The sequence below is a fragment of the Taeniopygia guttata genome, chromosome 3 (genome assembly GCF_048771995.1).
Source record: "Taeniopygia guttata chromosome 3, bTaeGut7.mat, whole genome shotgun sequence".
Classification (NCBI taxonomy): domain Eukaryota; kingdom Metazoa; phylum Chordata; class Aves; order Passeriformes; family Estrildidae; genus Taeniopygia; species Taeniopygia guttata.
Window position 1 is genome coordinate 113478054 of NC_133027.1, and position 20912 is coordinate 113498965.

Consider the following 20912-nt stretch of genomic DNA (forward strand, 5'->3'; position numbering starts at 1 on the left):
CGCCGCCCGCTCCGCCCCCGTTACCATGGCGGCGGCGGCGGCACCGGGACACGGGCGGCAAAGCGGCCTCAAAACCGACCCCTCGAGGCGCCCCGAGCCCCCGGAGTCACCCCGAGTCACCCCCGAGTCACCCCATCCTGCCAGCTCGCCTCTTTGTGCTCGCCTCCCATCCGTGCCGAGGTGAGCGTCACCTGAGGGGCCGCCCGCCTTCCCCCCTCACGCCGCTCTGTCAGCTTCTGTTTGCCGGGAATGTTGTGTCCATTTATCTTCCGAGCTTCTGCTCCTCACAGAGGCCTTGCCCAGGTTTGCCCGGCGATTTGTATTTGTGTGCTGGGTTCTAAGTAAAGGAAAAGATAAGTGACCCTCACCTCACCTCACCCATGCCGAGGTGAGGGTCACCTGAGGGGCCGCCCGCCTTCCCCCCTCACGCCGCTCTGTCTCCCCGCGCTGAGCGAAATCAGCTCCTAAAAGCTTCTGTTTGCCGGGAATGTTGTGTCCATTCATCTTCCGAGCTTCTGCTCCTCACAGAGGCCTTGCCCAGGTTTGCCCGGCAAACAGTTTGCGTTTGTGTGCTGGGTTCTCCTCACAGAGGCCTTGCCCAGGTTTGCCCAGCGAACAGTTTGCATTTGCTTGCTGGGTTCTGAGTAAAGGAAAAGATAAGTATGATCTGGCTCCTCTCTGGCAGCCCCATATTAGTAAAGGATAAATATGAGCTCCTGCATTGTCTCTGGGAGCCCCAATATTTGTTTATTGTGTTGTCCCAAATTCCACAGGAAGTCAGGAGCAAACCCCAGGTTTTTCGATCCATGCCATCAGCTGTGTCGATCCCCTATGAACAGCAGCCTATTCCAGTTGGGTATTAGATGCCAATATTTGTTTATTGTGTTGCCCCAAATTCCACTGACTTCCACGAGAAGTCAGGAGCAAACTCCAGGTTTTTCCATCCATGCCATGAGCTGTGTCGGTCCCCTATGAACAGCAGCCTGTTCCAATTGGATCTCACACAATATAACCACTTGTATAGTTAAGAGATTTATACATTGTGTGGAAAATCGCACTGTGAAAGGCCAGTGTCTGCAAAGGAGGCAGAGGAACCCTGCAAAAAATCAACTTTATTCGAATCAAGGTAGAGAGCCATGCCCCTGTGGGGTTTCAACTTTCCCCAGGTACAGCCTTCCCAAACCATCCCCTACACATTCCCCCTTGAACGTGTGTCCCTCCCTCATTGTGCACTGCATGACCATTAAAATTAACCATTAGCCCACCCTGGGAGGAGAAGTTAATACTCATAAGTCTATTAGGTCTGTGCATTTTCCCCCAAAGTTCAGAAGTTCAGGCTGTGCTTTGCTCTGCAACAAATGCAGGGCTTGATGTAGGTAAAGACCCCCATGCCCATTCTTCCAGAACCTTGCAGGTCCTTTCAGATCAAGTCTTTTGTAAAGACTTTAAACCCATTTATTCTATCACATATGGATAGATGTACACATTTATGGTTGTCATTTTTTTTCTACTTTTAATTTTACAGAATAGTGAGAACAATGAGATATTTTATAAATACCAGAATGTAGGCCATAATATTTGACTTTTTTAAACTTTAATCACATGCAGATATTGAGAATGAGGAAACAACAGGGTTGTCATACCTAGTAGGACGAAGAGGCTGTGGGAACAAACGTGGACTGATCCAGTGGCATGCAGCTGTGATGCACAGCTTTACCTGGGTACTATTGCTTTCTAATATAGACAAGATTAATGATCTTCTTTTAATCTGTTTTTTCAGAGCATGGCACAATTTACATTGCTCCTTGAAGCCAGATGTGTAAATCAATTCCTTTTCTGAGGTTAGATATTCAGTAGATCCTTAAATAGGCTATATATAACATACAACCCCTTTTTAATAATGTTTTGTAGCTTTTATCAGAAGAGCATTTTCCTGCCAGGAATTTAGGCTATCAGTTAGAGAAAACTATGACAAAGGGTTAGTTTGATAATTGCCATCAGAATTTAAAGTATAATCAAAGTCTCAATAAATAGTGATATTGAAGTCTAGCAAATATAAATGGTTAATTTGCTGTTTATAGCCCAGCATGAAGATTTAATATGAAAGGGATACAGGTTCTGTACCAGAAGTACCAGAACTTATATCCTGCATGATACAGTCAATAAATTCACCACTGTTCTTACTACCAACTGTTGTTGCTGTTAGCTGCTGGATAGCTGTAAAAGACTTTTGTATTTTTTTAAATGTCATGTACAATGCAGGAGAGGAAATATAATGTGGTTTGAACAGACATCTCTTTTAAAATTTATTTTACTGATTTAGCTGGACTGAGATATTAGTTCTTGTTTTAAAGATTTTTTTTAAAAAGTAGTGTCAGTAGGAAGAAAAGCCATGGAGAGAACTATCCACAGTTTCCTAAGAGCCCTAAGCTGTGACTTCTGTGAGTGAGCAAGATGTCAAGATAGAGGATAATAAAAGTATGATGACTAAGCAGAGTGCTGAAGCTTATCAGAGAAAGTACTACCTCTCTCTTATAATGAGTTTGATAGATCTTTATGAACTTGCCAATTAAGTGCTCTGTGCTTAACCTAATAGTGCAGGCATACAAAGAGAGGCAGGAAATACCCAGAATTAAAAGGGAAAATGAGTTATTGCAACAGGTGTCCTATAGCTCTGCTCAGTATAGAAGAGAAAGGAGGGTATAGTGATATCTTGCTTGCAGCAAAGCAAACAGTGTGTTCCTTAGCCCCACCTCCACTCCCCACAGAGCCCTCTCTCCCAGTGTATGGAATTTGGACTTGGAAACTCTGGCTGGCTGGAGAAGCTGAGGCCATATCCTATGGTTCATTCCTATGCTGATGAAGCTGGTTCCAATGTTGTATTGGCAGGGCAGGAGAAAGACATTCTACCTGAAAACTAGCATTAATCTTTTTCTCTTCAATAATCTGTTTGGTGCTTATTGAGCCAGTTTACCTTTGTCTTGGATTTATTTCATTACCAAAAATAGAAGACTAGAAACATTCACAGAAAGTGTCCCCTGACTAAACATTGATCGTTTTCTGGATTTATCAAACTGTGGATGTAACAAGTTAAAAACAGTCTGGATACTTCTGAATAGATCATGGTTTAAAGGGCAGAAAAGCCCTCAGCAGACACACCTTCAACACTGTGACTACCTCATTAGCATTAAGGGACTCTGACCTTCAGCAGATCCTCAATATCTCACTTTCCTGCTTATCAAAGCCAACCAGGCTCAGGTGCCAGAGGCAGTGTGGCCCTGGGGGCCAAAGCAGAATCATTTTCCTTCTAAGAAAAGACAATTTGGTTGTCAAGCTGCACCAGCCCAGGAGTGCCGAGCAGGCCTGGATTTCTGTGAAGGACAAAAGGGTCTGGATTCTCCTCCCTATAAGCACCACCCATTCTGAATCATCTGAGCTGGAAGTACTGGCATAATTGCAAAACATCTTCACACAGATGGTATGATGCAGTGTAGCTTACATGAGGATTCTTGAGTGAGATATTTGGCTGTCATTAAAATACTATGAGGAGAGGTTTATATTGTTGGGTATTTTTCACAAACATTTCTTCACAGGGCGGAGAAAATGTTGGGTTTTTTTAACATCACAGGGGTACGGAGTATGAACTTTTATTTTTGTTGGCTCATTTCCAGATAAACATAAGAACACATTGTAAAGGCTACTTTGTGTTTTAAATTCAACAAAAATTCCATTTTATGTAGTATCTCTAGCATATATTCCACCTGCCATTCAAAACTTTTAAAACTCAACTTCAAACAAAGTTATCTTATAGACTTCAGGCACTGCAAATCATCATGAATTTTGACCACTGTAGATGTGATGATGTCACAAAAGCCCAGATCCATGCAGGACATATACTCGTGCTGATTTCACTAAAATTTATGGGCCACAAATAGTTTTATGGTAAATAAAATCTGCCTTTATAGCTTTGCTTCTTATTTGAAACAGTTCAAGTTCTGAGGCCTTAAGATGAAGCAGTAAAATGTGCAGATGAGATGTGTTGGACACTGGATTCATGGGATACCCCTGGATGCTCTCTCTGGACCCTGTTCTTTAGGGCAATATTTATTGCCCTAAATATTTTGTGGTTGTTTAGGCATGTGCAGCAGATGCAAGGTATTAATAAATCTGAATTCTTCACTTACATCACTGGTAACATTTTGAGGCCACTTTCCAGAGATATAAATGGTACCCAATGGAATTTCAGAGTTTCAGAAACCTGATTTCCAGAGATTTCAAGTTCTTTTTATACCAGCTGAAGCGAATGAAACCATTTTCTGAAAATTGGGTTCCAGATATTAAAGTCTGGGAGGCAAAGCTGGGTTATCCAAAATTAGATGCCAATTCTGAAAAGATAATTGTAAGTGATGATCTCATAGGGGAAGTCTGAGACAAAGTTAAAACTAGAATCTAAATCATCTGACACCAGTCCTGTGCATTAACCACAACACTGTGATTTTAATACTGTGAATCCAAATCCTGACTTGTTGAAAGAATAAATACAGTTTTCCAAACTCATCCACAGCACATGCAAAATAGTGTTTTGAAGTAATTTGCTGAATTCTGGTAGCTGAAGTCAATTTGTACATCAAATTTTCAAAGAAAGTGGTTTCAAATAAATTTGTTCTTTAGTGTGGTGAAGTTAAGCCCCATGCAGGTAAATATTACTTTTAATTAATTGATTAATGGATGTGGGTTTTTTACCATTCTTTATCTGTTTTCTGTACTCCTAAAGTCAGTTCTTAGCAAATATTTCTACATGAGAGTATCTGTGGTTGCTGTATAATATTGTATGTATTAGAAGATAGAAAGCAGTAGGGTTTTCCATTTTTCCTATGAAGGGAGGCTGAGTAGCTGGGGTTGTTCAGCCTGGAGAAGAGAAGGTTCTGAGGAGACTTTATTTTGGCTTTTCAATACTAGAAAGGGGCTTTATAAGAAAAGTGGCAGAAGACTTTTTACCAAGGGCTGCAGTGACAGAACAAGGTTTTAAACAGAGAGGGCAGGTTTAGACTGGACTTAAGAAAGATATTTTTTATGGCAGGGGTGCTGAGACACTGGCACGGGCTGCCCAGAGAAGCTGTGGATGCTCCAACTCTGTGATAAGGGTTTGACTAAATGAGAGAAACATTTTGGAATGAACTGCAATGTCTTTCATTAAGTAACTTTTCCAGAATGCATACAAATTCTGTTATTGCTGGGAGTTTGAATTGCATCTTCCACTTTTTCTCAAAAGACTTGGTATTTTTAAATTTTTTTAAATTTTAAACTTTTGTTTCTGGCCAAGTCCAAAAACTTACTAAGATTGAGAATGGAAATGGGGAAATAGCTCAAATATGTGTTTGCACCACTAGCTTAAGATAAGGAAAAACTCTCTTCTTTTATCACACTCAATATCACAAATTTTCAACTAGCAACTTTGTAGAGATTTTTTGCCCTGAATTTCAAATTAACTAAGACAAACAAGAAAGAAAGGAAATACAGAATTTTGGGGGTTTGGTTTGGTTTGGATTTTTTTTTTTTTATTTTGCAGATGAACTTTGTACATACATGGGAATTGTATGAATGAGAATTTTTATTCTTCTTGATTAGGGAGATATTGATGTCTCAGGCTAGATAGTAAGAGAGGAATGTGCGTTTACTTAGATTCCAGTGGCCAGGCTCATGAAGAGAAAGTCTCAGATGCAAATAAAAGACTAATTGATTAGAAGCAAAAAACTGTCAAACATCAGGAGTATGCAAAGTGTAAGACTGGCCTCTAATTTCTCAGCTTTGACAGTTTTGATGCCACTTGTACTTTAAATTAGTATTAATACTTGGGGGGAAAATGCAGCCTTTCTCTCTTTAATCAACACTTTATAAATACAGTAGCAGATTTCAGATGTCAGTAATGTATTTTTATCTGGCAATTGATTAATGTGCATAATAAGATGGATAGGCCTGTCTGCTGAGATGCTGAACAGTGACACACAGAGTAGTGCTGCTTGAGAAGGAAATAATCTTTTTTTTGTTATTTTCATTAGGGCTCATAGCTTTGGATATGCATGGAAATCAATAGCTGCTCTAAGATGGATATGACATACTGCATGGTTGCTCTAGTTCCTGTAACTTATGTAAATATTTTTTTTCTAATTATTTTTGAGGAAACATCCTTTCTACGCAGAATCAGCTTTACAATCAAAGCCAGTGTTGGGAGGAACGCCCTGAGCAGATTATTAATCAGCCCGTGAGGGAGCGGAGATTTAAAACAGGAGGTGGCAGCCTTGAGTAGTAACTCACTGCTGGCTCTGCTTAGTTAAGCTCAGCTCCAAATGGAGTCAGAGCTGGGCACAAATAGCTCAGCCCTTTTTCTTCAACATCACAACGGCAAGCAGCCTGGATAGTGGAGATGGCAACAGCTAGCTTTGTCATTTTTGCCTGGTAATTAAAAATGCAGCTAATTAATCTAATGCTTTTAATGTGAAGCTATGAGTTTTCCTAGATTTTTTTTTTTAACATTTGGGCCAGTAGTTGTAGCAGGAAAGACTGCAGCACACTGCAGAGGCAGAATTTGATCTGTGTCATTCTCCTCTGGCTCTGTTTCTTCTAAGTAGGAAAATCGTGTTGCAGACAAGAATAACTAATAAAATATGGAGTTGATTTATTCAAATGAAAGTTGTCCCTATTTCTGGTCTCCTTTTTGGTATCCTGGAATGTTGGGTGATTCTTCATCCCCTAACTGTGGTGTACAAGCAGGTCATGAGGTACTTCTATCTCCTTCATGAACTACCACACAGTAATGCCAAGATAAACAACTTTTATTAGCAATATCTCTGAAATTTTCTAATCCATAGATCAGCAGAAAACCTTGCAACTGCACAGTCTCAGCAGGGAGAGGAACTTGATGACATCATTGTTTTTCCCCTGTGAAAATGCATAGTTGGAAAAAGACAAAAAAAGATTAAATGAATCAGAGTAGCTCCATGCAACCTCCCACTTCTAATCTTTTTGAAGAATGTGAACTGTACCATTCACTGGTAAAAAAATGTAACCAAGAGAATTCTGCAGTGTGGTTAATTTCTGATGGATATTCATAGTAGGAATTATACTTGTAAATTTTGTGTATGTATTGATTGATTTTTCCCTACAGCTCCACATTTGAAAAATATATATTTTGGGCCAAGTTTCAAGTTACAATTTTTTCCCTCAGGTGTATGTGAAAAGTCTTCATTTGAAAGTTTGCTAAGCAACAAATCCTTGAAATAGAATAGGTTGCAACTCTGCTCTGCCTGGAAAGTACACATGCATGTAAGTATTGATCCGTAACAGAGCTAATAGAGCTAATTTTCTGAGCTTGTTTGGGTTTTTTTGTTTTGTTTTGTTTTGTTTTGTCACAGTTTGTAGGCAAAAAATAGCATTTTCCTCTTTTTTCCTGTGACTTGAATCCTGCAATTAACCTGTGCATGCACAGATCTGTCTGCTGCACACAGACACCATTGCCTGGATGGATCTGAATGAGAGACCATATTTTCTGTAACAGTCCAGTCCTGTTAGGCACAGCAGAAGGTCAGGGAACCTTCTGTTTAATCTTTTTATTAAGCAAACATTTCCTTAAGTTTGCATAAGCAGTCGCCCAGCCATGGCTTCCACACAATCCTTTAATAACTGGCGGGGTGTGGTGATTACATTTCCTCAGAGGGTTCTCCTCCATCTGACTACCAAAAGTAATTTATTCCTCAGTTCACTTGTTTTCTTTTCCTTCACTTCCTTTGTCTGTCACAGGCAGGCAGATCAGGGAGTTAATAGCTGTCTTTTTAGTGCAAGAAGTGGGTGGGGGATGATTCTTTGAGCCGGATTCCCTAAAGAAATAAGGCTTGTGTTACCACTCTCTGCCTATTCCAACACTCAACATGCAGCACTAATAAAGTGGAACCCCAGTGGCCATTTCACTTCACGTGGAAGAGGAACAGGGCACTCCAGACTTCCAGCTTCCTAGCAATTTATGGAAGTGGGTGGCTGGGGGGAGGAAAGAGAGCCTACTACTACCTTCTAGTATTAAGGTACTTGTTAATTTACAACATACATGCCAAGTTGTGAATATCAAAATACCAAAAAATTTGATATTTATTTGGAGTCAAGATGAACACCTCCCTTTTTGTGTGTGTTTGGCCACTGAAATTGTGAAAGATTGTGCAAAACTTACTTGATACAGATGATCAGTACTGATCACTACTTTTAGTTTGAAGGCTGAGTCATAACAGTTGTTCTGTGCATTAATTTAATTTTCACTCCACAGCATTTAGGGATTGGAAAATGTGCCAAAAAGCAATTTGTTCTATGAGGAAGTGCAATAAACTTGGGCCTTATAATGTCTGTGTTGCTGGAGAAATATGGTTTTCTTTTTTTGAGTAGGTAGTTTTGGAGTCTTAAGGGCTCTTTTTCTGATTGTTGCTTTCTTGGAACAACAGTAGCTGCAACCTTGGCTGGGTTAGGACATGGACAGATGTTTTGTTCCAGATCCTGTGTGTGGTAGAAAATTCTAAGAGAAATGAGCAAGAAGTCCATGAGTAATGGAATCACTGAAGTTCTCCCACTGGCCTGAGTGGATTATCTGATACCTGGCAAGAAGGAGGCTTTTGCTACATTCTTTTCCATGGCTGGAGACACCATCTGGATCTCATCTTTTTCCCAGTTAGCTGCCTGCTTTCACTAAACTTGGGATGGTTTTGTGTCTTAAAACCTGTGCTTCATTTTCAAATGTAGTTGAAAATCAGCATTGGATTCAAAGTTACTCTAAGAGGAAGTGAAGACAGCAGAATAGGCACTCACACACAAAATATGATGACAAAGCCTTTTTTTTCCTTAGGGAATCGGAACAGTTGGAGAAGGAACTTCCTTTATATTTGGTGATTTCCAGCACTGGCAATGTTACTTTATTGGAACATAGAAAAGGCAGATGGAAGCAGCTTTCTAAACTTAAATCTGCTTTCATCTTGCAGCCCTGTTTTATAGAGAACTGAGGGACAGGTTTACAATACTGTACTCTTGTGGGGGGCCTTTCTTGGCATTTATTTGGAACTTGGTTATTCATTGGGTGAAAATATGCTAGGAGTTGGTCTATATCTATATGTAGATTGCATTTTTTAACTGTTTCTTACATCGGTATTACTGATAAGAATAATTTTGTTTAACCTACTAGTCATTCCAAAATTACATATATTTGTCTAGTGGGGATGAATGAAACAACAAAATCCAGTAGCAGGTGCACAAAGCAATCTACCTGAAGATGTAGGTCAAGTTTAATAGGCACATTTTGTGAACCAGGCCAATTTTCTGTAGTTCTTATCAACATCTTCATCTTTGATCTTCATCTCAGTAGGCAAGAACTCCATTGTTTTGCTGGTGCTTTGGTTGGCTTGAATAATTGTCTTCTTTTGACTATTTGAGGACATGTAGCTGAAATATCTGGTAGTGGCAAGCTATGCTTTTGTCCCAGGGAAAAACCACAAAAGCTTAAATGGAAAATGAGAGAGGAACCTATCAGATGAACTGTGCAGAATAAACAGCTGTGCACATATCCTCTGTGTCTCTGAAAATTGCATTTAGCTCCAGGCATGGGCTTGAATAACCTACCTCATGTTTACTAGCACCAGCTAAAAATTTATTCTACACAGAGAATATACACCCTTTTAATCTACACAGGGAATGTGTACCATGTATCAGCCTTGGTAAGAAAAAAAGGTGGATTTCATGTAGATTATATCATTGCCTGTAAAAAAAAGATGCATCTTGACTGCAGAAAACAAAAGGGCTTTATCTAGGTGCTTAGCCAAGTGCAAACGTTTTTCCACCAAATAGAAAATATCCGTTGACATAACTAGGATGGAAGAATCTGTACAGATAGGTGTGATAAAAAACCTTCTTTGCCTCACTGAAATTCTCAGTAAAAATGTACCCTTCAGTAGGGCTCATAACAGAGTAATATTTCAATTAAACAAACTGTAACTTACGGTTCTAAAAAGTAATAAAGCTTCTACAAGAACTATATGTACAGTACACCCTAGGATGTGTTGTCTAACAGCACAGGTCCTGTGCAGGGGTAAGTACTTCTTAAATCTGAGGAAGTTAATTCCTATTACCTGCTTTTATTTTATTTCTTACATTACTCTATGAGCTAGCAGACTTCTGACTTAAATTTGTGCCTTCTTGGCCCTACTTTTCCAATTTTAATAGGTAATCAGTTTGCAGGGCATGAGCCCTTCTTCCAACAGCCCCAGTTTTTAATATTGAATATCACTGAGGCAGTGAGATGAGAATTCCCCTCTGTAAGGAATTCAGGGTGGTGTCAATCCTGCCAAATATAACTTTCACAATGCTCAGATGCAGGTGGTGTGACATGGGTATGTGTTCCTGGCTGCAAGAGGACATATGTGGAATTTGGAGACTGGGAGACTGCTTATGAGAAGTATTACTACTTGCTCATCCTATCCTGGATGGCCTTTTTTAGACATTGAATATTGGAAGTGTATCATGGAAAACAAGTTTTAACCACAAACACTGTGAGGAGTGTGCCTGAGAGCAGAGACCATACCCAAAGCAGCTGTGGTGTTCCTCTTAGCATGCTCAGTGTAAGTCACAGCACCTCAGGTCACATTTTCCAGTGCTATTTTCAATGGTCCTGGGGTAGTATTTTGAATATTATCAGCTTAAAAATTAACTGTTGCCCAAGAATATTTCACTGTTTTCACTGATGAATAGCTAAGAAAATCTGAAGGCCACAGGGCAGTCTTTAATTTCCTTTTTCTTTCCTCCTCACCCCATTTTTCCCCCCTTGAAGCTTGCACAGCCTCAAATATAGAGATTTTTACTCTCTGATCTCACGCTCTAAAGTGTGACCTCATCACTCCAGACCAATTTCTGGTAGTCATTTAGCTAAATGAGGATATGTAAGTAAATTGTGGGGATGGTGAGGTTAAGAAAAAGCATGTAGTTTAACTTCTAGAACCTAAAATTTTAATGCCAAAACATGGAAACTCTATGTTTTTCCTAATGCAAATGAACAAACTCAATTACTGAGACAATAAAGATGGTATTGTACACAGCTTTGCTCTTCTTCTTACACAGATTAACTTTTCTTATTGAAGAGAACAGAAGTAATTGAGAAAGTAAAATGAACCACCCTCTAAAGGCCAGCCAGCTTCTCTCACCAAATGGTCAGGAGGCAATAAACAGGCAATTCAGAAGATAATTCATTCTCTGCATCTTTGATATGTATTACAGGAGAGAGGAGCTTGTCCCTCAGAAGGAAGTGATGTAGTCTTATATGTGCAACTATCACTGCTTGGCTTTCAAATTAACACTAACAACCTTATCCAACCTGTTTTTGTGACTGGAACCTAATGAAAATGCAGTCAATATTTGCAAATGCAAAGCTTTGCAGCACTATAAGTCTTTCTACTGTATTTCACCGTGCTCCACAGAGCAGCAGAGGAGATTTTTAATTTATCCACTAAAAACAAAGTGCTGATTTGGCTCTCTGCTTCTTGGAAACCGTCTTTGCTCTGCTATTTCCTGTTATTTTCTCAGATTTTTTTATTTCAGATGAGAACAAGGACTCAAAATCTTTATGTTGGTGGCAGTGTGAGGTGATTCCTTGGACAGATGGGTGCTATTTGCAGGTGAAAAGGGAATGAAGAGCAGAAACACTGCAGAAAGTTTTCTCCTTTTATCTGTGAGGTTTTGATGCCCGGAGGCCAGCAGCCTGCAACGCTGACCTTGCTTGACACATTCAGCAGAAGCTGCTAAATCTCATTTCCTCAGACTTTCAGCATTTTTCATGGGTGTTCCTCCTTTCGTGACGAGCTGTGGGGCAGCTCCTGTGACACCTCACCTATGGAGGTGGCCTTATTTCAAACCTTTCTGGGTGCCAGGTTGAATTAAGTGCTTCCAGAATCTGCAGATGACCTGGCAGGAGCTGAATGATTATCCATAAAACCATTGGCACTTTATGGTTTGTGCCCTTGACAGGTCAGTGGTTGGGGAATTTGTTCACATGCCATCTGTACCTGCTAGCCTTGCCATGCAGGAACAGGTAATTTCCTTTCCAAACATGATTGGCTTCTGTTATCAGTAGGAAATTGACAGCTCTTATATGAAAACAGTATCCAGTTTCCTCTTTTCTATTTCCACCGAGATAGGAAAGGAGTTATTGTTATGGTCTCAGTGCTCTGTCCAAGTTCTCATCCCCACATAACTGCTTTTTCAGTCATTCAAAGCTGGTTTGTCAATAGTAACAGCATCATATCTTCTACTGTGTGTGAGATTGTCACAAGATCGTTTTTTCCCCAATATCACAGGCTTCATTCTAAACAGAACTGCACAACCTACAGTGAAAAGATGTCCTCCTTCTTTTGTCTCTTGGTCTTTCTTCCTCATTTCTATGAAAGAATAAGAGAGTTCAGAATAAATGGTGCTGGTGGTAGGGCTTAAGAAACAACATCATGGAATTGAAGTGTACTTTTCTTCCTATTTCTTTGTCATATAAAAGCATTGATGGCAAGTGTCACTCACAGTGCTTTCAGTTTTCTTCTCAAATGGCAGAAAGCTGTTGCAATGACTTCTTTGTAAAGGTGTTTAAATCAGCAGATACAGAATCAGTGATGCTGGGTAGGACGCAGGCAATTGCCTCATTTCTAGCCTCAAATATCACCTTTGCAGAGAGCTGCAAAGGAGTTTTGTTGCTGAAAATATGATGGTGAATTTTATTTCCACTCTAAACAGCATAAAGCAGCTGTGTTGGCTTTAACAAGTGATTCAAAGGTTTGCTCTCCCTTAAAGTTAGGGTAAATTTTTGTGCATTCAATGTGTGCCGTGTGCCTTTTTCCTCCTGTCAGTTACTGGAGATGGAAATAAAACCGTGGTTTTGTCTGTGCTTTCATGTAGCATTATTAATGAAACAGGTAATCCTATTTGTCTTGAAATCAAGGCAAAGATCTCTTGTGCTCTGTCCATCTGTTCCAGACACCAACAGCATGCTCATCACCATGGTATTGGAACAGTCTGGTGCACAAATAGCAATCAGCAGTTATTAACATAATATTGTTACTTGGTCCATAAAGCTAATATTGGCAGAGATACAAGACATCACTCACTGTGAGACAGTTTCTTGGGTGATGTACTTTGTTCTGCCAGAATATGATAATAGTCTGTATAAAAATCAGTAAAAGGATGCTTTTTTTGTTTGTTTGTTTCATGTAAGCAGCAAAAGTTGCCAGTTTAATATAAATATATTTAAAATTTGTCTTTACATCCAGTAACTTACAATCCATTCTTACTTAGTTGTAGAGCAGCATTCTTTAGAAAACAAAAGGGCTTTTTTTTATATGTATTAGATTTAATCAAACCACTTAAAGTTCCCCTTTCTTTCCTTCTTTTCCCAGCTGCTGATATAGACTGATACAGGACTGGCTTTTTGCATGCAGAACACCATTTGATCTCAAACTGGACCTGGACAAGTTCAGGTCTGTTCAGCAGGTGATCTGTAGTGCTGAAGGACTGGCACATGACTGCAGCCCACCAGGAATCACCAAGTCTCCCAAAACATCCTGAACACCCACAAAATTTGGATGTTCCTTATTTGTCCTTACTCCCTTTCATACATCTCATTTATACATGTTCAAAAGCCCATCTTCAAGTGCCTCCTTTGTTTGGTCACTTTTTCCTTTGATGTAACCTAAGGATTTTTTTTCAGAGTTGAACAGACTCACCTTTAAAATCCCTGGTATTTAAATTTCTGGTCAAAAGGAGTATATTCCTCTGAAGTGGCGCATTTGTGCCAATCCAGTTAAATTAATAGCCCATCTATACATCACTTTTCTTCCCTTCTTAATCAGCATATATTCCTGGGAGACCTATTTTGTAAGCTTGTCTACAGAGACTTCTTTATCCCAGCAAGATGGAGCCTTTTGATCCTGCAGCTTCACAGTTGCAGGGTTACAGCCATGAAACAAAAGTGAAACCAAGGCATTACAGTTCCTGGGTTTCATACACAACGACTTTTGCTCACTCTAGAAGGCAAACTGCTGCCAAATTAATATTTCTGTAAGCATTATAGTGCCCATACCAGTGCTGCTCTAATGAGAGGGAACATCTTTATCTGAGCTGGGTGTGATGATATCAGCAGGGATGAGCAGATTGTGTCAGCAATTACGACTCTTTCAGGGAACATGAAACTTAAAATCATCATGATGTTGGTTCAGTCTCCATTTTTATATCAATAGCTTCCTTTTTTTAAAGTTATCTACAATAGCTAACTACCATTAATAATTAACTATCGACTATCACAGTAAACTAATTAAAAAATGTAAATGGATTCTTAAGGATGTTGTTGCCAAATGGAGGGATCCAATTGTTTAGAAAGGCCAACAGGATCTTGTTATTACAAAAGAGGATCATTTCCTGCAGGTCAGCTCTGTCTTGAACACTTTTTGTGTTTAAAATTAATAAAATTAATAGAAAATAGCTTTTGGCTCAGCTAAGGGAAAGAGTCTAAAGTACTGAGTGATTCTTATACATGTCTAGATGCAATGAAGGGCAGAGGGCAGCATTTTTATCCTGTATCATTCCCTGTTATCACTCTCAGTTATTAAGCAAGTGGTGGGTATTAACATCAACTTTGCCTCAAACATTTAAAAGATGTTACTTACTAGACAAAGTGCATGTGCCCCATGTTATTTCTTTCAGTGCCTATCTCTGACTGGATGCATGCCAGATAGTCCTTTGGGATATAACCCAGTGAGCAGGAGAAATGGGTTTGGACTTGGCAAAATGGCAATAACCATAAAGGTACAGTTGGAACTTTCTTGGAATACTCTCTCCTATCCTCTTATCCTAGGCCAGTATCTCGGTTCTCTGCAGCCAAATGCTTCAGAGCAATGTTGTGGAGAGGAATGAGTAATTTCTGACTCAGTTTAGTGCATTTATCAAGACTGAAAAAGCTACAGCTGGACTAAATGCCATGTCCACAGCTTGTTTCATGAAGCTCTTTTTGTCATGTAGAGTGACTGCCCAGCAAAAGCAAATGAAGACACATTGCTTCAGCTTTTATAAGAAAGATCTGTGGCAAGTCATGTTATATCCCTGAATACAAAAAGTTTCCAGGGATTGTTTCGTCTCTCTGCTCCTGTGCCTGCAATGAACATTGCAACACTACATGTTGCCACTGCAGTCTCCCCTTGTCCTCTTCATTTGAGATAGGCTGCATCCTCCTCTGTAATCTTGGAGATTAATGACTTTCAGCATGAAATGTAACCACTAAAATAGGGCAGATGGTTTTTCTGCACAATTCTGAATGACTAGCAGGATTTGGTGGAGAATATATCATAGTTTTGTAGAACTGGGTGCCTTTCAAAATAGCTGCTCAGAGTGGGGTGCTCATTCAGTTCACCACGTGTTACACTGGGCACACTCTAGAAAAGATCAGACACTGCTTTGAATTAACAAGGAGGGCTGGGATCTCTGATATTGCTAATTATGTGCTGGTGGAAAGCACAGTAGCCCATTGTGCTTTCTGAACTAGAGTATTAGAACAAAAAAAAAGCAGTGAAAAGTCCTCACTGCAGAAGCTGTCACCCTTGTTCCCTTCTGAGCTCTAGCTCTTCTACAGGGAGGTCTCATGGACACCAAAGAGGAAAGCAAATGTAGTTGTCCTGATTATTTCTTGTTTCTTCAAATCCCATCACACACAGTAATCCTCTGTGGCTTTCTGCCCCACACGATGTTTTGATGCTCTTGATTTAGCTATGATGTTCCTGTGGCTTTTGAACCATGCATTTTAGCAAATTTTCTATTTGGACATAAAAGCCCAGATATGGAATGCATATTACACAGGGCAATATTGTGTTAGAAAACAGGCAAAATTAAGTAGTTAATCCCATGTACTCAAACTGTCACCCTTTGTTGCAGGGTACAAAAGGAATCTCATTAGTTAATGAATAGAGGCAAGGCATGCAGTGTGTAGGGAGTGACTGCATTTAATTGTGAATTACTTGATCTTTGAAAATCTTTTCTTAAGGTAAAAGAATCAAATAATTTCAGTACCTTGTCTCAAATAATATTATTTGTAGTTATTTTTCACAATTGCAAGCGGAATGTAAATAGGTAATGGTGAATTTATAGCTCCTGAAATGATATCTGTTCTCTCTCCTTTTGCTTGCTTTCAGGAAGAAACTGGAGAGCTGCTTCATCAGTGCCAATCCATGCTGTGGTTGGTCTCATGAAAAGGACCTTATTGATGAATTAGTGCAGCTACCCTCCCAGCCATGGAAGAATACCTCATCCAAAAAAATCCATAGGTGACTAATAGGCGTGGTAAGCAGCCTGTGAGATTTGGGAGAAACGTTCTGCTATCCTGGAAATCAACCTAGACCTAAATTACCTGCCATTGTGGATATTTTAGTCTTAATTCATGCTTTTCCACCACATTTCAGAACATATCCTTTATCTGAACAGCTTTGCTTTCTTGTTTGTTTGTTTTTCATGTTTGTCAGTCATTACACAGTGCTATTTAGAATCAATTTAGCAACCTTCCACGTGCTGAGTGGTTGTGGTGAGTGATGATTGCAGGATTAGCCTGCTAGTAATTAAATGTTGCTGCCTCTTAGCTTGAAAATGAAACATCTCTATGGAATGTAAGTGTTTCTTGCTTTATTTAGGTTGGGCATGTCTAAATAGTATGGGTAGGTTTACCAAGTCAGTGCAGGCACAGTGCAATCATAAAATAATAAATTAAAAAAGCAAAATGAAGAAGGGGGAAGAAGAGAGAGGGCGAGGAAGAAGAGAAGAAGAAATTGAGAGAAGGGAAACAAATTCAACCAATCATTAAAACTTTGAATTGCATGGGAAATTTTCTACACTTTGCTGAATCTTGGGTGTAATTTCCTAATTTTGGCATTGTGCTGTCCAGATAAAAGCTTCCTGTCTGGACTAATTTTTACTCATAGATGGATCTTCAAAATTTGTAAGTGTTAAGTTGTGTAAAACAGGACGTGTTGCCTGCTTGTTGAAGCCTGGAGGGGTCCCTGTCTCGGTAAAGCAGAGGCTGGGTTCCTTACCATTTGTGGACCCACTGAATGCTTGATTTTCATATTGGCTTTATCACTATGAAGAGTTTAACCTCTTGAATTCAGTGATTAATGTTCTAAGCAGAACGAAGCCCTTTTTTTTTTCTCAAAATCTGCTGCCAAAAATCAAATTATTTCAGCATTCAAAGACAGTTCTTTGCTTCTTCAAAGACTTATTAGACTGATCTGTCCCATTCTCCTCACAGGACTGCAGCAGTGTAACCTCATATGATACAAATGCTGAGCTTCTGTTTGAAATAATAGGGATGATGCCTAATCCTGAACAGGCCTCAGAAGGATTTTAAATAAAGGTTGTCACTGAGAGGCCTGTAAGCTGCCCTCACTTAGTTCTGTCTGGTCTGTGTTAGGCTGAAGATGAAGGCATTTCAATGTCTTAATTGAAGCAGAGTGTGAGCTTTTTACCTAGAGCTCTTGTTACATTTAAGGATCGCTGCTGAATAACAATAATAAAAGATTAATCCCATCTGGTTTACTGTTGATTGTTGGTTTAATTTAGTGTATGATGACTCAAAGTTTAGTCTGCCAGCCAGTGAAGGTATGCAGTTATCAACATTACTGATAGGATAAACCAATTATGTAAGGTTATTTTCAAATCTCCCTAAATCCCATAATACTTCACCAAGTAAAACCCTTGAGCTAAAATGTACCTGTTTACAAAAAGGTACAACATCAAATAGAGGTTTCATTCAGAACTTTGGGTAGACTAATTGGCCTTGTTGGCTGCTTTTTTCCCCCTCTGTTTCCATTTTTAGGTATGAAATACAGAAACTGAAAAGAAAGTGTGGACAAGAAAAACACAGCTGTAAGAAAGAATGTTGAGAGTTTTCAGAAACACTTCTTTGCTTGCAAGGCTGTGGAGGGCCAAGCCCTGAATGGTATGTTCTGTGTCTTGAGTGTCTAGTTAGTGCTGCATCTTTGAGCTGTAAGAGTATTTCCAAAACCCTGTGTCTAACCATTGCCTTGGCAGGACTCCAGACTAACCCTGTGGGGAGAGGAAAGTGCCTGTGGAGCTTGGCAAAAGTTGCTTGTCCTTTCCTCCTGATGATATGCATTTGTTCCTGGGTAGTGTGGGAGGTGGCTCCTCCTTCCTGCATTTGTAGCCACCATGGAAACAGATAATTCCAAAAGACAGTCTAATAATGCTATTGCAGACCCAAATGTCCTTACAGAGGTCTGAGACTCTCTCCTGACACTAAATTGTACATGCATGTGCAACCAGTGTCACAGCCTAATCATAAATGCCCCAAACCAAGTGAGACAGAGACTCCAAGGGGTGAACAGCGTGAGAACAACATGCCAAGGGCCAAGAGAGACAAAAAAAAGCACAAAGAGATTCAAAGTTTACTTCATGGAAAGTGTGAAATGATATTGTCAATGTCAGGCCATGAGACAAGGGAGGCAATACAAAAAGTATTGAAGATGCTGTGCAAGGCAAGTGTGTAAAAAGGATGAACAAACAGAGGAGGATCGCGAGCAAAGAAAAATTGAGAAGAAAGGTTTTGAAAGAAGAAGTGGTCAGAAGAGAGCCTGGTGGCACAAAAGCTGATAGGGAAGACAAGGGGCATGGCAGCAGAATGAAGGCTGAAAGCACAGCCATTGATTTAATTTGCTGTTTTTCATTGGAAATGTATCCTTTTGCCAGTTCTGGGTGCCATGCACATGTGTAAGAACATACAAGCTTTTCAGCTTGCCAGGGTGAAACTGCCTTCCAGAACTCTGGTGTCAAAGGCACCTAGGAGACCCAGTGAAACAACCTTCAGTATTAAATCAATGTCAGTGCTCAATAACATCCGGTGCCAGGCAGGGAGATGCTGGGTGAGTACTGCCAGAGCATTTGGATGCTAATTGGCTGATTAATCGAGCTCTTAAGCAAGCAGATACCTAAGCAAAGAGCAGAGCAGCCAAATTCCAGGGAGCACTGCCCTGCTATCTCCGCTGTGTTGCAAAATCCGTGAGTCAGAGGGAGATGACAGCCCTGGGCAGTACCTGCAGGGAGTACTCTGACCCCCACCTCAGCAAACCTTGTGTTTCTGGGCCCTTTTCAAGTGTGCTTCCAGGCAGGACTCTGCCCTGATGTCTTGAGGAGGTGAACCAAGATCTGCAGCAGGAATGAAGGGTTCATTTGCTGGAAGGAGATGAGTGCTGCCAGCAGGACGTCAGGAGACAACACCCTCAAAGCCCAAGCTCCTGTTGTAGAGTCTGATCTGCCATTATAAAAACAAACAGGCCAGATCCTCAGCTGGCACAGAGCCACAGAAACTCAGCACAGTAACTCGAGCTGCTTCTTCTTTATTGCTTGGGGCATTGAAGATTATGATTGAAATGATGCCCAGGATGTAACAGATGAAGTAAAGTGTCCTGAATTTACCAGCATCTTAAGTAAAAGCCTAAGTTGCTTAATTTATCCTTGGAATCATTTTAGCAGTGAGCTTTTTTTACCTTTCTTGTGGGTGCTGTCATAAATGGCCTGTGGGAACAGTGGAATTGTCATATCTGGACATTTTCAAGAATATCACTATTGAGATTCTGAAGCAGAGGAACTTGAGTAGATCATCTCCTGGAGTCTCTTCCAACCTTCTTTTTTGCATGATTTTAGTAAATCTGTTCAGTTTTACCCAGCTTCCAGAGGCTTGTGTCCCAGAAACTCCAGCTCCCAAACCTCTCTACTTCCTTCCTAGCGACTCATACAATACAAAATGTGGTTTTGTCAGTTTTGCAAATTATTGTGAAATCAAGATCTGAACTGTGGCAACAGTGTGAAGTAAAACAGAAAGATATCAAAGTTAATAGGTAACCTGCTTATTACAGTGTTTCATGTCCTGCTCAACATAATTTTCTACCTCAAATTTGGCTGACAGTTGCCCTAAAAACACAAGTGTGCTCACAGCAATACTGAAGCAAACTAGGCTTGAAGAAAGGAACCAGAACAAGGTGCTGGATCTCCTTCTAGGAGTTTCCCAAAAGAGATTTAGCTTACCACAGTGGGACATCTGCTCCCAGAGCATCCTGCTATCATTTCACATCCAAGTGCTCTTGACACTCCACCCTGCTGGCACCTCTTGTCTCCTGCCCACGACTGGAATCAAAGTGAAACCTTGGGCTCCATTGCCCTCTCTGTAGGAGGTAAAAGCACAGGCCAGATGTCAGCCAAAGTGAGAGGTAGAGCTGGACATGAGCTGGTTCCTGGTGATTCACAAACCACTAAATTCCCTTAAAGCAATGTGTGATAGTGGATCAGCTCTGTTGAACAGTTCCAGAATATCATTGTCCTGTCCATGATTATTTTCCAGACATCTTACTGTAGTAAGGGTACATTTATACTTTCCCTCCCAAGAGGTACCACAGGTCCATCAGCAACTTACATCTCCCTTGCCCTTTACTTCCTAAATCGAGAATTAATAGGAAGAATTTGTTGACACCGTTTTAGGTGTACTGCCAGCACATCTGAAATGGCCTGGTTATATTGTCTGAAAAACACTGGTAGCTGACAAGTCCTGCAGAGAAATGATGCACATGGGAGGGCTGTGAGCGAGGCCAGAGAGACACGCTGCTGTTGATAAGCTGAAATCAGTGTTTGTTCCCCAGCACTCCCAGGATCCAAACAGGCAGCTGCAATGGTGTGTGCTCCTGGTGCCTGACCTTCTCCTGAGGCTGCAGCCTGAGAGCTGCAGGCACTGAGCAGGGGGAGGGGAAAGGAAAGGCAGGGAAAGGCAGGAGGGCAAATAAATACCTGTATTACTTTTTTTTCCTGTTTTA

At 40.4% G+C, this 20912-nt stretch overlaps 1 long non-coding RNA gene across 2 annotated transcripts; it reads left to right on the plus strand.

Annotated features, from left to right (window-relative positions):
• Positions 1-43: 43 nt before the first annotated feature.
• On the plus strand, positions 44-19564 carry LOC116808098 (uncharacterized). Of its 2 annotated transcripts, none has more exons than XR_012055366.1 (5): positions 44-180; positions 7226-7323; positions 14758-14859; positions 16236-18031; positions 18124-19564. It is a non-coding gene; the product is annotated as an uncharacterized lncRNA (long non-coding RNA). The 2 variants fall into 2 exon arrangements; XR_012055367.1 differs by lacking the exon at positions 44-180 and adding an exon at positions 1705-1721.
• Positions 19565-20912: the final 1348 nt, after the last annotated feature.